This window comes from Miscanthus floridulus, unplaced genomic scaffold (assembly GCF_019320115.1).
Source record: "Miscanthus floridulus cultivar M001 unplaced genomic scaffold, ASM1932011v1 os_2001, whole genome shotgun sequence".
NCBI lineage: Eukaryota > Viridiplantae > Streptophyta > Magnoliopsida > Poales > Poaceae > Miscanthus > Miscanthus floridulus.
Window position 1 is genome coordinate 8,432 of NW_027098034.1, and position 13,702 is coordinate 22,133.

Below are 13,702 nucleotides of genomic sequence, written 5' to 3' on the forward strand. Positions count from 1 at the left end.
CCAACCCCCAAGTCTGAATTTCCCAAGGTCAAGCCCAAGGTATGTAAACGCTAATCCCAAACGAGCTGCTAAACTGCACCGAACTTGCAATACCTGACCAAGTATTTCCTTCGTCGTGTTAGTGTGGCGACTAACGAAACTAAATTTGTACCGGTCCAAAGCAACTCACATAGAGTTGTTTTGAGGCGTTAATGGTGTGGTAAGTGTTGAGGTCCCAATCCAACCGACAGATGTTTTGGTTGCTTTAGCTGTTTTTCTGTTGCTAGTTTTGTTGTGGTTGTTTGACCCTTTTGGGGATTTTTTTGGTCGCTTTTCTTCTCTATCTAATAAATATGGCCGGCATGCACTTGTCGATGACTTCTTGAAAAAAGCAACCCGCAAACATTGCAATAGCAATTTTTTTTTTGTGTGAAAAACTTCACGTGCCAAAGTAAACCTAAAAGGTATCTAAAATTCTATTGTGACTGTTATAAAATTGTCCTCAAAGACGACCTACCTGTGTTTGGTAGTGAAATCTCATACAGTTGATGGCCACGAACTCTGAACTTGTGGAGCCCTTTTCTATTAGATCCCCCCTCACTACTTCCTAGGTGTTCACCAAGGGCTTGTTTGATAGCTCTTAGGGGTCTTCGATTTCACCTGCTCTCGCCAATATCGCATAGCAAAAACGGCTCTGGTTCCTAGCAACAGCAAAATGAAAATGGGGGTAGGCCGGAGCCGATGAAGCCAGATATTTTGGGCTTGTATGATTTGACTCTTGCTACAACCATACTACAGTAGCAGAGCTGAAGTCCCCCTAAGGCCTAAGCCCTGTCAAACAAGCCCTAACTTTTTTTATATGTTCCTGACGGTGAACAGTAGTCCACACCCACGTGGGCACCCTCGGCCACGAACTCCGATCGCTCCCTGCTCTGCTTGGCTGCTGCTGCCAACCCACAAGCCCGTGGCTGACACATGCCCCGCGCATTGCGCCTCTGTGTTACCTCGGCGTCGACGTTGGTTACTGGCAGCGCTCGCGCAGGTTCGTCCTCCGATTCTCTAATTAAGAAGTACCCTCCTTTTCTTTGAGGATTCATCTCCATTTTGGTAGCTTTCACCAGTTTCTTATTAAATTATATCAGTATGTATGATTACCTTTTCCTCAAGTTGAATGTATAAGTCTGACTAATTTGCCGCTTTCTAGGGGTATTTGGACTCCAGGTTATTGGTTGTCTACTGATGAATAAATGGTGGTTCTTGAGAGAAAGCTTGTTGTTAGTTTCTCCGATCGAGAGTAATCTAGGATTGTCATTTTAAACAATTTATTGGAGACCTGCTTAGGCTAGATGTATAGATACCTGAATAGAGAACTCTTTTCAGTCATGACATGCTTGATATCTTAAAATAAAATACAGTACTTTACATGTAACCAATTTATATAACACCCTTTGTTTCATAAATGAACCACCAACCCATGTGATTTCATCCATCCAATCTCCTTGTTGTAAAGGAGTTGTACATATGGGTTGTACGCATATCAGGTCATGTGGAGGCCTAATAGGTAACTAAGTCAATTTGTAACATTTTCTCTCTTTGGTCAATTTTTCAGGTCTCTTTGATGAAAAGGGCAAGTTGCTGGGTGTCGGCAAGCAGTCCTATACAGATATGGAAAAGAGAGAGACTGTATTGAGGTTCATAACAGTTCTTGCACGTGCAATGTAATGCATGATTAGTTCACGAAGCAAAGACTGTTTTACCATAACCAGTTTATTTTTATGCTCAGCAATCATCAACTGATATCTGGCATGCGGTCTGTGCTGCGGTGAAATCTGCGTGCTCACTGGGCAAATGTTGCCGCTGAGGATGTTGCTGGCCTTGGCTTTGCCGCCACTGCTCCCTTGGTTTGCCTCTGATACTATAGTACCTCTTGCATTCTCATCTTATTGTGTAGGCTAGAGAGAAAATGTTGACATTCAAGTAGGCGGATTTTATGTATGTGCTATCTATAAGGTTTTTCCAGTTTGACAAAAATAGGATGCTTCATGCAGTAGCTGTCGATGCTGATGGTTCCCCTGTCTCGGTTTCTTTGAGTGGTGATACAAGGAGGAATATCATTGTGTGGATGGACCATAGAGCGTGAACCAGGCGGAGCGAATCAATGCTACCAATTCGCCAGTACTACAATACTGTGGTGGGGGTGTTTCCCCAGAAATGCAGGCTCCAAAGGTAAGGGTCTAAGATTGTGTACATTTCATGCTTATGGTATGCATCCATGCAAGCTTTTAGCATCCTGTTCACCATCAGTAGACAATAGACACTACTATTCATGCATGTAGCTGGAAATGCCAGCCACTGTGCTGATCATCAGATAATAATTTCTTGTCACCCCTGAAATCCTAGTTTCAGCTTGAATGTCTCAGTGAGTCAGAGTACTAGCATACCCATTGTGATGTGATCAATATTATGAACTTATGTACATTAATTTGCTGAATCGGATGTGTTGCTCAGAAAACGATGCACATGGATAATGGTTTGTGAAGTTCACTCTAGTTAATGTTGTTCTTTATTGTTTTGAACATGTATTCATAGTCTTCACATTTGATCTTTATTTACTCTATACTGAGAAGTGATGAAACAATTGGTGGCATGCTGTATCAAAGTATCTCTGTTGCTAGTGTCATGTTTTGACTGTGTGCATTTGCAGCTCTTATGGATGAAGGAAAATCTACAAGAGTCATGGTCTATGGTTTGTAGGTGGATGGACCTAAGTGACTGGTTAGCATATAGGTGAATCCCTACCTTTGTTGATTTTGCTGTACCCTGGTGAGTTGCTATCATAACGTACTCTATTCTGGTACTTTTTTTTAGAGCAACAGGTGATGACACTCGCAGCTTATGCACAACTGTCTGCAAATGGACATATCTTGGACATGCACACATGGAACAGTGGAAGGAATCTGATTCACGTGATATGGAGGCATGCGGATGGGACAATGTTTTTTGGGAAGAAATAGGGTTGGGAGACCTCGTCGAAGGAAATTGTGCAAAAATTGGTGAATAATAGTCTTGTTTCCTTTTTGTACTGAATTGATGCATTTATAGGGAAATCGTTTATTGACTTTTCTAATACATCATTATGGTATTATGCAATGAAACAGGACCGCAGTGTCGCTTTTTCCTGGTCATCCTCTTGGTTCTGGTTTGACACCTACTGCTGCAAAGGCAAGCAACTTCCCTGTGCTCAGTACTTTTGAGGCTGTATTGTTTAAGCTTACTTTGTGATAAACCTGTATATATACAAGACATTGCGATCCAGTTGTTTAGGTGCCTTTTCTACAATATGTGTAAACAAGACATTCCTATGCTGTCAATGTCTGTTGTTCATGATTTGATATTGATAACTTTAAATTCCAGGAGTTAGGCTTACTTCCTGGTACTCCTGTTGGAACTTCACTTATTGATGCTCATGCTGGTGGAGTTGGAGTCATGGAAAGCGTTTCAGATGCAGGATCTAAAGCTGCTTGTCAGTGATGAGTAATTTGATGTTTTGCTATACAAATTGCTTTCAAAACTTTGTGTATGTTATACATATTCTAACATGTTTTTAACAGTGTCTGATGAACATGCAATATGCCACCGGATGGTATTGGTATGTGGGACATCAACATGCCACATGGCTGTTTCAAAGAACAGATTGTTTATACCTGGTGTCTGGGGGCCGTTTTGGTCTGGTACAGCTGCCTTCTCAAATATATATATTTTTTATTTTCCTCAAAATAACAAATCCAACCAGCATTTATGTTGGTTTCTTTTCTATCTCTTGTGTTGTGCTTCATTTTGGCTAATATTACATTGTGCTTCCAAATTCAGCGATGATACCTGAGTTTTGGCTCACAGAAGGTGGCCAAAGTGCAACTGGCGCTCTACTCGATTACATTATTGAAAACCATGTTGCCTCTCCTCTTCTTTCTAACCATGCTGCTTCTCAAAGTATGTTTCCTGTACTCTCAAGCACACTATCTTTGTATCTGCCTGAAACCAGCAAAAATAAATTAATTTTTTGCTCAATTACCAGGTATATCCATATTTGAGCTACTGAACAAGATGTTGCTTTCTATGTCACATGAGAAGAATAGTCCGTTTCTTTCTGCATTAACTCAAGACACCCATGTACTTCCAGATTTTCATGGAAATCGGTAAGAAATAGACAGTACATATTTAGTGCACAATGTTATTCAAAATATTGGTAATCTCCAACATTTACAGTTACTACCTCTCTCCGGTTGGTGAAAACTTTTGGCATTACACTAAATTTTGTACAATGTACATACCAAATATGCAGCAAGATGCTTTTCTTCTCCTGCCATCATAATTAGACAGTTAACAAACAGTACAACAACAGCTAAAGCATAAAGCCCTCATGTGTTTCTATGAGGCTATACATCACAATCACACCAGAATGTGGCATAACATACTCTATGATGTCTCATGACATCTAACTGAAATTTGCAGAGAAATAATCTTTAAGTGGCACACTTCCAATGTGTTTGACTTGAATGCAAACATATTATAGGTCTCCTGTTGCTGATCCAAAATCCAAAGGAGTGATTTATGGCTTGACACTTGATACAAGTGAGAAGCATTTAGCTCTTCTATACCTAGCAACAATTCAGGGTATTGCTTATGGCACTCGTCATATTGTGGAGCATTGTAACGCTCATGGCCACAAGGTACTTATTAAGGACTTCATCGGATTGGTAGAGTTCTGCTTGCCAAGATTACTCATTTTCCCTTTTTGTATAATAGATAGACACACTTCTTGCTTGTGGGGGACTTGCAAAGAATTCTGTGTATATCCAAGAGCATGCAGATATTACAGGTAAGTCCTATCTTGCAATCATGCGTCTCCAGCTTCATCCCTCTCTGATGCATCATCTTTTGCATGTCCTCTGCAGGATGTCCTATAATACTTCCTAGAGAGAATGAGTCTGTGCTTTTGGGTGCCGCTGTTCTGGGTGCTGTTGCTGGCAAGAAGTTTCCTGGTGTTCGTGATGCAATGAAGGCGCTTAATGCAGCAGGGAAGGTATTTCCCATTATCTTTCTTCAATTAGGCTCCATGCTGCTTAAGTGCTCATTAAACATGCATAAATTCTTAACTTGGATCTTCTGTTGTGGCTGCCAGTTATGACTTGAATATATTTGTTTTTCAGGTCGTAAATCCGTCTTCAGATCCTAGGGTGAAGAAATACCACGATGCAAAATATCAGATATTCAGGTCCCTGTATGAGCAACAACTCTCTCATCGCTCAACCATGACAGAGGCATTGCAGTAGGGCTCTATGGAAACTTCGGCTCTCTACTCTTGGTTTCATGGCCATGTTTTATTGGCTTATTTACATGCAATCAATGTCGCCTTGAGTGATAGAAGCCATGATAAAATGCGTGTATAAATATAAGAAAACCGAGAAAGATGATCTTTTTCACAGGAATGTGAAATCCCCAAGTTCGTGCAATGTTAATAATAGAAAAGGAGGTTGATAAGTGCTCAGCGTGTACATTTGGAGGTTCTGGAATCAATAAAAATGCATCTCATGGTTATAATGTATACGGAAAAGATTGTCTTCTCATTCTGTGTGCCCAATTTTGTTGCAAGTTGCAACATAATCAGTGCTGACCATGCATGGGCAAGGACGCTGACTTTAGTCCCGCTCAGTTTGATCGTCTTCTGTTGCCTGGAGGCATTCTTTCGCTTTCGCCTCTAAGATGTGTTCTGTGTTGGCATTCAAATCAGATGGACTACCAGGTTGCTGTTCAACACTAAGCCAGCTTGATAGGCTTCTGCAGAACTGCTCACATCAGATATTGCAATGCTCATCAGTAAAACGTGCATCCCATGATCCTGAAGTGAAGTGAAAAGTCAGAACTGAACTAAAAGAACAGCAAGGCATGAACCTACCTCTGTTCATGCTCTCAGATCCTAGAGGATCGGACATGGACACTTCGATTTCGACGGCATAGTGTATTGGTGTCACCTATCACCTGCATTTCTCATAGTTTGGATCATACCTACGAACAACGAAGCATCCAATCCAATAAATACTGGAACAGAGGACTCCAGGGTCTTTGGAGACTTCACCTAAGCCAAAAGAGTCAGATCAGGTGCGCTTCTTTCAAGCAATCTGTTCTATAGAAGCTTTTACCTGTGCCTGTGCGGCGTTGATGATTCGGAGCCGGAGCCGGAGCCGTCAGCTGTGTAGCAAGAGCGGCAAAGGGGAATTACGCAAGAATGGTGTTGGGTCGTGCTGGGCTGTGGGCCCGTGTAAGTAGTTGGGTCTAGGCCCATGGCCCCATGTTATTAGCATTAAAACATACGCGAAAAAGAGCACAATGCATCATTGCTGGGGTCCAACACGCTTACAGCTTCCTCGATCAGAGGTGTGAATGCGTGATATGCGTGCGAGCAAACGCTCTGAAATGAAATCTGAAAGGCGGTCGAGGCAGGATGAGTCATGAGTATGCTCTGTCATGGCCCTCGTCCAGCAAAGTTAACGTGTTTGGCGAGCTGCCACGCCGACGCCGTGTATAAATGGCGCCCTCGGCGATCGCCTCCAGCGCTCGCACTCTCCGAGCTAAGCCAGCCATAGTAAGTAAGGGAATTAACTGAGTGAGCTCAGGTAGCCGTCACGCACGCCCAGTCGCCCACACCGTTCTTGCTAGCACCACAGCTCCAGCTCCATTGGTAATCTCGTAGGCAGCAGGATATATAGCACAAAAATAGCAGCTACACGCACGTAAGCTTGCTGATGGCCAGCTTCGCTGCTCAGCTCAAGGACAAGTTCCTCGGCCTCGTCGACCGCGTCACCGGCGCCGGCAGAGACAAGGATGTGCCAGAGGCCACCAAGCTGCCAAATGTTTGTTGTCGATTGTTACTGTTAATACATGCAAGGTTTAGTTTAGGACTTTAGGTTACTGATGACGCACGGGTGTTTATGGTTTTGCATGCAGCCCGTTGAGATCAGATCGAGAGACCCCGTTGTGGGCGGAGGATCGGTGGCCGGGGCCAATGAATTGATACTGCCAAACTAGCTCGCTCGAGACCCCATTCGCTTGAACTACTTCAACAGTACTTTTTAGTGAATAAATAGTATTTTTTTTCTCAAAAATAAATCAGCATAAGCATTAGTATAAGCCAAATTTCAGCGAAACGAACATGGTTGTGCAGTGTTTTTTTTTTGTTCTTTTTCGTCAAAGGAAGTTCGTTCCAAAACTGCACAATGCGTGTGCAGTGTTATTGATTGATTTCTCCTTTATGATTGTACGTAATTGAACCTGGTGAATTTTTTTCTTTTGCTTTTGGTGTTACCATTGTAATTCCGAGTGTGCGTGAGTGTACGTGTTGTATCTTGCTATCTCCGAGCAAATAAAAAGTAATGATTTGACTAATATATTTCCATTCTTGAACTGAGCTACTCGTTGAATTTTATTCATCCGGATTTGAGTATATTAAATAAAGATGTGTGCTTGCAAATTTTTTATGGTCAATATTATATTAACGGTAGATGATGACTTGTTCAGTTGTAAAATATCCAGTCATCCTGGACAAGGTGTGCGCGCGTGATCATCATCAATCGTGCATCATGCTCATGCCTAAGCAACAGGCAAAGGATCTGGAGCTGTAGTGCTATTGAAACCGATCGAAGTGAGGTTTTACCACATCCTATTGAAATTGGCTTTGGGCCTTGTGATCCGGTCGGGGATACATACATGGGCCAGAGGAGGCCAATAAAATTGGAGAGTAGGTTATATGTGCTAGCACAGAGCAACTCCAACTCTCTATATTCTTCGTTGACGGTAGAAATAGAGATTTTGACAAAAAAAAAATCCTACAAAAGCTTCTTTAAATATATATTATCGTTCGACATTTTAGATTTTTCGCTCGCTAAAGATGAAAAGCGATTGACTCTCTAGGTGCACACATTGAAAATGTTGTTGAAGGATGAAAGGATATATAGAAAGAGAACTGCTCCATTACTCCTCTTTCTATAAAGTACACGGATCTTAAAGCTGTCCACTTAATTAATTAAAATTCTCATGATTATTTTTCACTTGGTCCCGCATGGGCTATCACGTCCAAAGCCCAAACCTTGCCCAGCCCAGATTCATTACGAACTCAGCTCTCCCCAGATCCCTTTGTTTGGTGTCCGTGATGTCCGTCGGGAGCGCGCCACTGCCTCCGCCGTACTAGTACCGATCATGATCACTGGCAAGCGATCGTTTAGCCTCTTCGTTTCGTTTTCCTGAGGCAGGCGCAGATCATGCCCGTCGCGAAAGCCAGGAGGCTGTGCAGTGCGCTCGACATCACGGCGTCACCGGTTCACCGCATGCCGCCGCCAAGCAGAGCTTGCATTTCGTGAGGAGGTCCGCCCTCTTCCTCATGCCATGTTGTAAGACGAGCATGTCAGTGTGAGGGAGAGGTAATGTAGTGATTCAAGCATAATCCAGAAGTAACTTAAGTGAGGAAAATAATACTCCAATTCATCAGACGTCACGGAGGTAGCTCCTCGCCGGCATAGGTTCGCTCCTTATCGGCTCGCACGGAAACGAAAGAGATGAATGGATCGGAATTCGAAGGAAGTGGATCTAGTTCGGCTTTGATGGGCCAAGCCCATGCGAGACCCATGTGAAAAATAATTAAAAAACATTTAATTAAGGTTGCTTTAAGATCCGTACAGTTTTTGGAAAGAGGAGTATTGGAGCAGTTCTCATTTTTATTTACTTGCTGAGTTGCCTCACCCGGCAATAATTTTCTCAGCCCCTAGTTGCCTGGGTGAGCACTTGAGGCTGGCTCTCGACTGGCGTGGCGAGGAGCAGGCAAGGAAGAAGTGTGAAGCAATCGGGCTAGCTCATCATGATTCATGTGTCCTGCTGGCTGCAAAGATGCCCAAAGAAAATATCAACGCATCATTGCGCCAGTGCCCAAAGGCATTAGCCAGGCCAACTATGTGATGTGATTAATTACCAGTGTAGGGTCGTGATGCATGTAGCGGTCAGAGGAACCTACAACTAAATAAAGATCAGTGATTTACTCTTCTTCTTTTCTCATTGTCAAAGAAAATATGTGCCTCGCGAAAGTCATATTGCACGTTTTATACTCCGGTTATATGAACGTTTTGTTGTAATTTGTAAGGTTAACATAAAAAGCTGTACTTTGGTTCGTAGGCCCTCCTATAAGTCCTAATCGTGTGTGCCTCCACATAGCTCTTTTGACCATTTCATAGCAGTACTAAAGATATACTTAACAACCAAGACCATGATTAAAAAGTCGATAATGCTCTGACTCGAACGTCCGACGTTTTCTGGACGCGGTAAATAACGATTGGCTATGGCGCTCGCGCGTCCTCCTCCACTCATCCGCTCGTCGCACCGTCCGCTCATTCCCAGCCCCCTCGCTCCCTCCCACGACGCGTGTCTGCTCGCGAACCGCGCCACGCACCCCATCCCACGCCGTTGCTCCCCATCCGCTCGCTCGTGCCCCGTGGCTCGCACGCCTCTCTCCCCTCCCGTTGCGCGTGCCGCCAGATCCTTCCCTGGTCGGTGGCGGTGCCCTCACCCACCCTGGCGCCCTCCTCCCCCACCCTGGCGGCTTCTTCACCCACACTGGCAGCTCCTTCACCCACCCCGGCGTCCTCCTCCCCTCACCCCGACGGCTGCTTCCCCCCACCCTGGCGTCCTCCTCCCCTACCCTGGTGGCGCCCCTCCCCCCACACCGGCGTCCTTCCTCACCGAGAGCCCCCAATGCCTGCAGATCCGGCGGCCATGGCGCTCCCCGCGCCAGGCTCTCTCTCTGCCCCTATGTTGCAATTATTTCAGCCGTTTTAGAAGTATGTTGCAGTTGAATCATATGGATGTTGCACTTGTTTGCATATGTCGCAAGTGTTTTAGAGGCATGTTGCAAGCATTTTGTTCGAAATGTTTCATCTGGTCCCAGACGTATTGTTGCATGCGTTTGATCTGGATGTTGCATATGTTATACACATATGTTGTAATAATATGTTCCAAAATATTTCATCTGTTTCAGTCTTCTATTGCAGCAAGTGTTTTTATGTTAAGTTGCAAGTGTTTTATCTGGATATTGCATATGTTTTCACACATATGTTGCAACTGTATACCTCAGATATTTCATATGTTTGAGACGTATGTTGCATGCTCAAGTGTTTTATGTTGCACATGTTTCATGTTGTTCGAAGAGTCAGGGGGCGCCGGAGAATGGGGCCCAACGAACCGGTGGACATGGCGCGCGGCGCTTTGGGGGCCCGCGTCGGGGGGCACGACGGGCGGGGGGTGCGCTTGCGGGGGCGAGGCGAACGGATGGGGATGGGGGACGGGGTGCGGGCATGTCGGGCGTGGGGGGGAGGGGGTGTCCGATGGAAGCTGGGCCCACGTGCATGTGTGTGGGAATGGAGGGGTTGCGGACGGGCGCGCGGGCAGGGGCAGAGCAACAGCGTACGTGGGTTCTTGACGTGCGTTGTCCGTCCAAATGTTAACGTGCCGTTAAAAAGTAAAAACTAAGCTTTACTCCTGGTTTGGAAACATAAAGGTTTAATTTTACACCCAGTTTGTAGAAAGCCCCGGAGCCCTATTTGCATAAAAATAGAAATGATGCCACATAAAATATATTTTGTACCCATTCCGAATTTCCAGTCTAAATTTATTGACATAATTTGATTTACAAATCATTTTGCAAGGAACGGGCTTAGATCCCACATCTAATGATGAACATTCTCTTTACCTGATATTCTGATAAATGATCTCCATCTCTCAATGATCATCACAGACAAAGATACTTACGAGCACTACAAATGATGAGTATTCTCTCCATCTCAGCACAAAGTTATTTGACAGGCCTTGTGGTTTCCTTTTTGCTATGCAGATCCCTTCCATACTGCAGATCGTTCAACTATAGGTGTACCTAGGAGCACCCTGTGAAATGATAAACTTCGGCTTCTTTGTTCATTGAAATTGACTAAATAATTTTGGAAAACTATGCAACTTGGTGAATTAATTAGTGATGAGGAGCTGTAGTGACCTTTAAGGCGTTGTTTACACCCACTACTCTGCAGCTAGCTCTTCGACATTAAACACATTGATCTCTTTCACATTCATCATTGAAACATAACAAGTTCGGACAACATACATGAATACATATAGATAAGTTAGTTCAATCATTATTTGCACCTGACCTTGTGTAGGAGCTTAGAGTCTGCACGTGTTGAAATGGAAATAATTCTCACATAAAGCAGAAAGTGCTTCAGTGCAAAAACAGGCACACCATTTTAATCTTTAGTGTAATAACATATGTTGTGTGCGTGAAAACATGTTATGTTCGCATAAACCAGAAGTATTGGTGATGTAGCGAGTCAATTCTAACCCAAGAAGGCAAAGTTTAGCACTTCATAGTCGAAATCATTATCAAATTGAAAAACCCCTTAATTCTCAACATTTTGCAGTTCCTTATTTTTACACAACTTTTGGTCTAGCCTCGGATTTTAATGATTTCTTTTACTCGTCTTGACTCACTGGAAAGCTCGTGAAAGTCCCTACATCTTGAACATGACATCTTGAGATCATGCTATTTTGAACAAAGGCAAATACATGAAACAAACCCAATTCATTCTTTTATTATTTGTCCCTGTTTAATTAATTAACTTATCTAGATATTTACAAGTTATGTTTTAGTTTTTTTCTAGAAAGAAACTCATTTCATACCAATATTGTTTTAAAAGTTCTGTCGACACAGAATTTTCGTCTCGTGCCGAGGACACACGCAGCAAGCTCGGAAGGGTCTGCTCGATGGAGCAATAGATCCGCCTAGCTTCAGCGCAGGGATGATAGATCCTGCGCACTCCTCCCGAAACGTGCCAGTCAATTTTGACCCTGTAATTGACAAGGAGAGAAAGCTTATCAGTAATTAGGATAGAACTTGCCGGTGTTACCAGACAGTCCCGAATGTGCGGCTCTAAGAGCCGATATGAAAGGAGATCGACTAACAGTCGATTCCAGCATATTCATGAGAATAAATCGGTTAAAGTTCATTGGGTTGTATAAGAAGAATCGGTTATCATTCAAGATAAATGTCGTTATTTGAGCAGATATTAATCAATGGCAATAAGATGTCAACAACGATTGGTTTATGCTGAGCCAATGATTACAAGCAACCGAACCCCTTTTATATAAAGAAACAATTCAACATCATTTAACCATTTAATAAAGATAAATCTAATAAATATTAAATCTCATCTATCGCTATGACCAGTGGGGCATGAGGCAGAATCATGCAGGCCATAGAAATAACAATAGACTAAATGACCCTAACTCATTACTAATATCAGTGACATGAGACAGAATCATACAGGCCGTAATACAATAATAAGATCACAGGGCTAACACATCTTTCAATCTATCTTTACTTCAACGGTCTCGTGATGCGAACTGCTCGTGAAAGCACTCGATATCGACTAAAACAGCCGATTCAGACATAGCGCATAGTTAAAGTCATGCCTTATCAGGAAGATCTACCGAATAACGATTCCACTTCACGGTGCTAACAGTGGGGTGTGAGGTAGAATCACACAGGCCGTGATAACAGGCCATGGAACGATTTTGCTATGCATGATCAAGATTGATGTAAAACAGCCGATAAAACGTAACTTGTTTAATGTACATATTAGATCAGTTTTAGATTAACAAACGATGAGCTAAACAGGATATAAGGCCGATCTAGATCAATCCCAATCGGACAGAGTGATATTGCTGTAATTTAGATGAATAATAAAAGCAATAAGTAATATCGGTAACTTAATGAATCTACCAAAGACTGTCATTCTAAGGTAGAGCCGATAACTTGACATTGATCTAGTTTATGCAGTGGGGGTCGACCGGATCGATGCAGCTATACTTGAACTAGGCAAGAATCGATAACTAACTTATACCAGAGTCGCAGTGGAGGTCGACCGGATCGATGCAGCCGTATGAACAGAGGTATAAGCCATGACGGTACTTACAACAAGCAGTGGAGGTCGATCGGATCGATACAGCGTACTTGCTGAAGAACTCGTCGAGATCTACTCTACTCCTACTCCTAAGGGATAGTCGGAACCAAAAAGTAAATGACTTGTATATTTGATTGATTGTTGTTTTTTTACAATAGCCGGGGTTTGATATTTATACCCAGGCCCTGTGCATGACTCTTTTCTAAGCACGACTCATTACAATTTTTGAACCTAGAGAAAACATTCCTAATTTAAGATAACTTAGACTCTAATCTTTCCCTTTTTGTAGAGTCCAACATGTCTCATCCTGGCGCTGATCATAACCTTTGTCATTATCCGCTGGTGCTATATGAAGAAAGTTGATTCTAGTTTCACGTACGAATCAGCTGGTTCTGATCATGCAATTGATTTATTGATGGCATGATCTTGAGAGCTTTCGAGTCCCTGTGACCCTTCTTCTAAATTTTTGTGTAAACAAGTTCCCCATAGAATTTTGTTAGAGATTCTCATGAATAATTATTGTAGCGACGTCTTCTTAGTAGCAAAATTTTGTACCAACGGTGTCTTAAGAAGTTCCTATGACAAGTTCTCGTGAAAAAGTTGTCCTTAGAAGTTGTTTGGAGGTCTTGTGACAAATCTATATCCATACTCTACACCTAATATTAAAGAGACAA

At 42.9% G+C, this 13,702-nt stretch overlaps 1 pseudogene; it reads left to right on the forward strand.

Annotated features, from left to right (window-relative positions):
• Positions 1–1,999: 1,999 nt before the first annotated feature.
• LOC136534498 (uncharacterized) lies at positions 2,000–5,584 on the forward strand (annotated as a pseudogene).
• Positions 5,585–13,702: the final 8,118 nt, after the last annotated feature.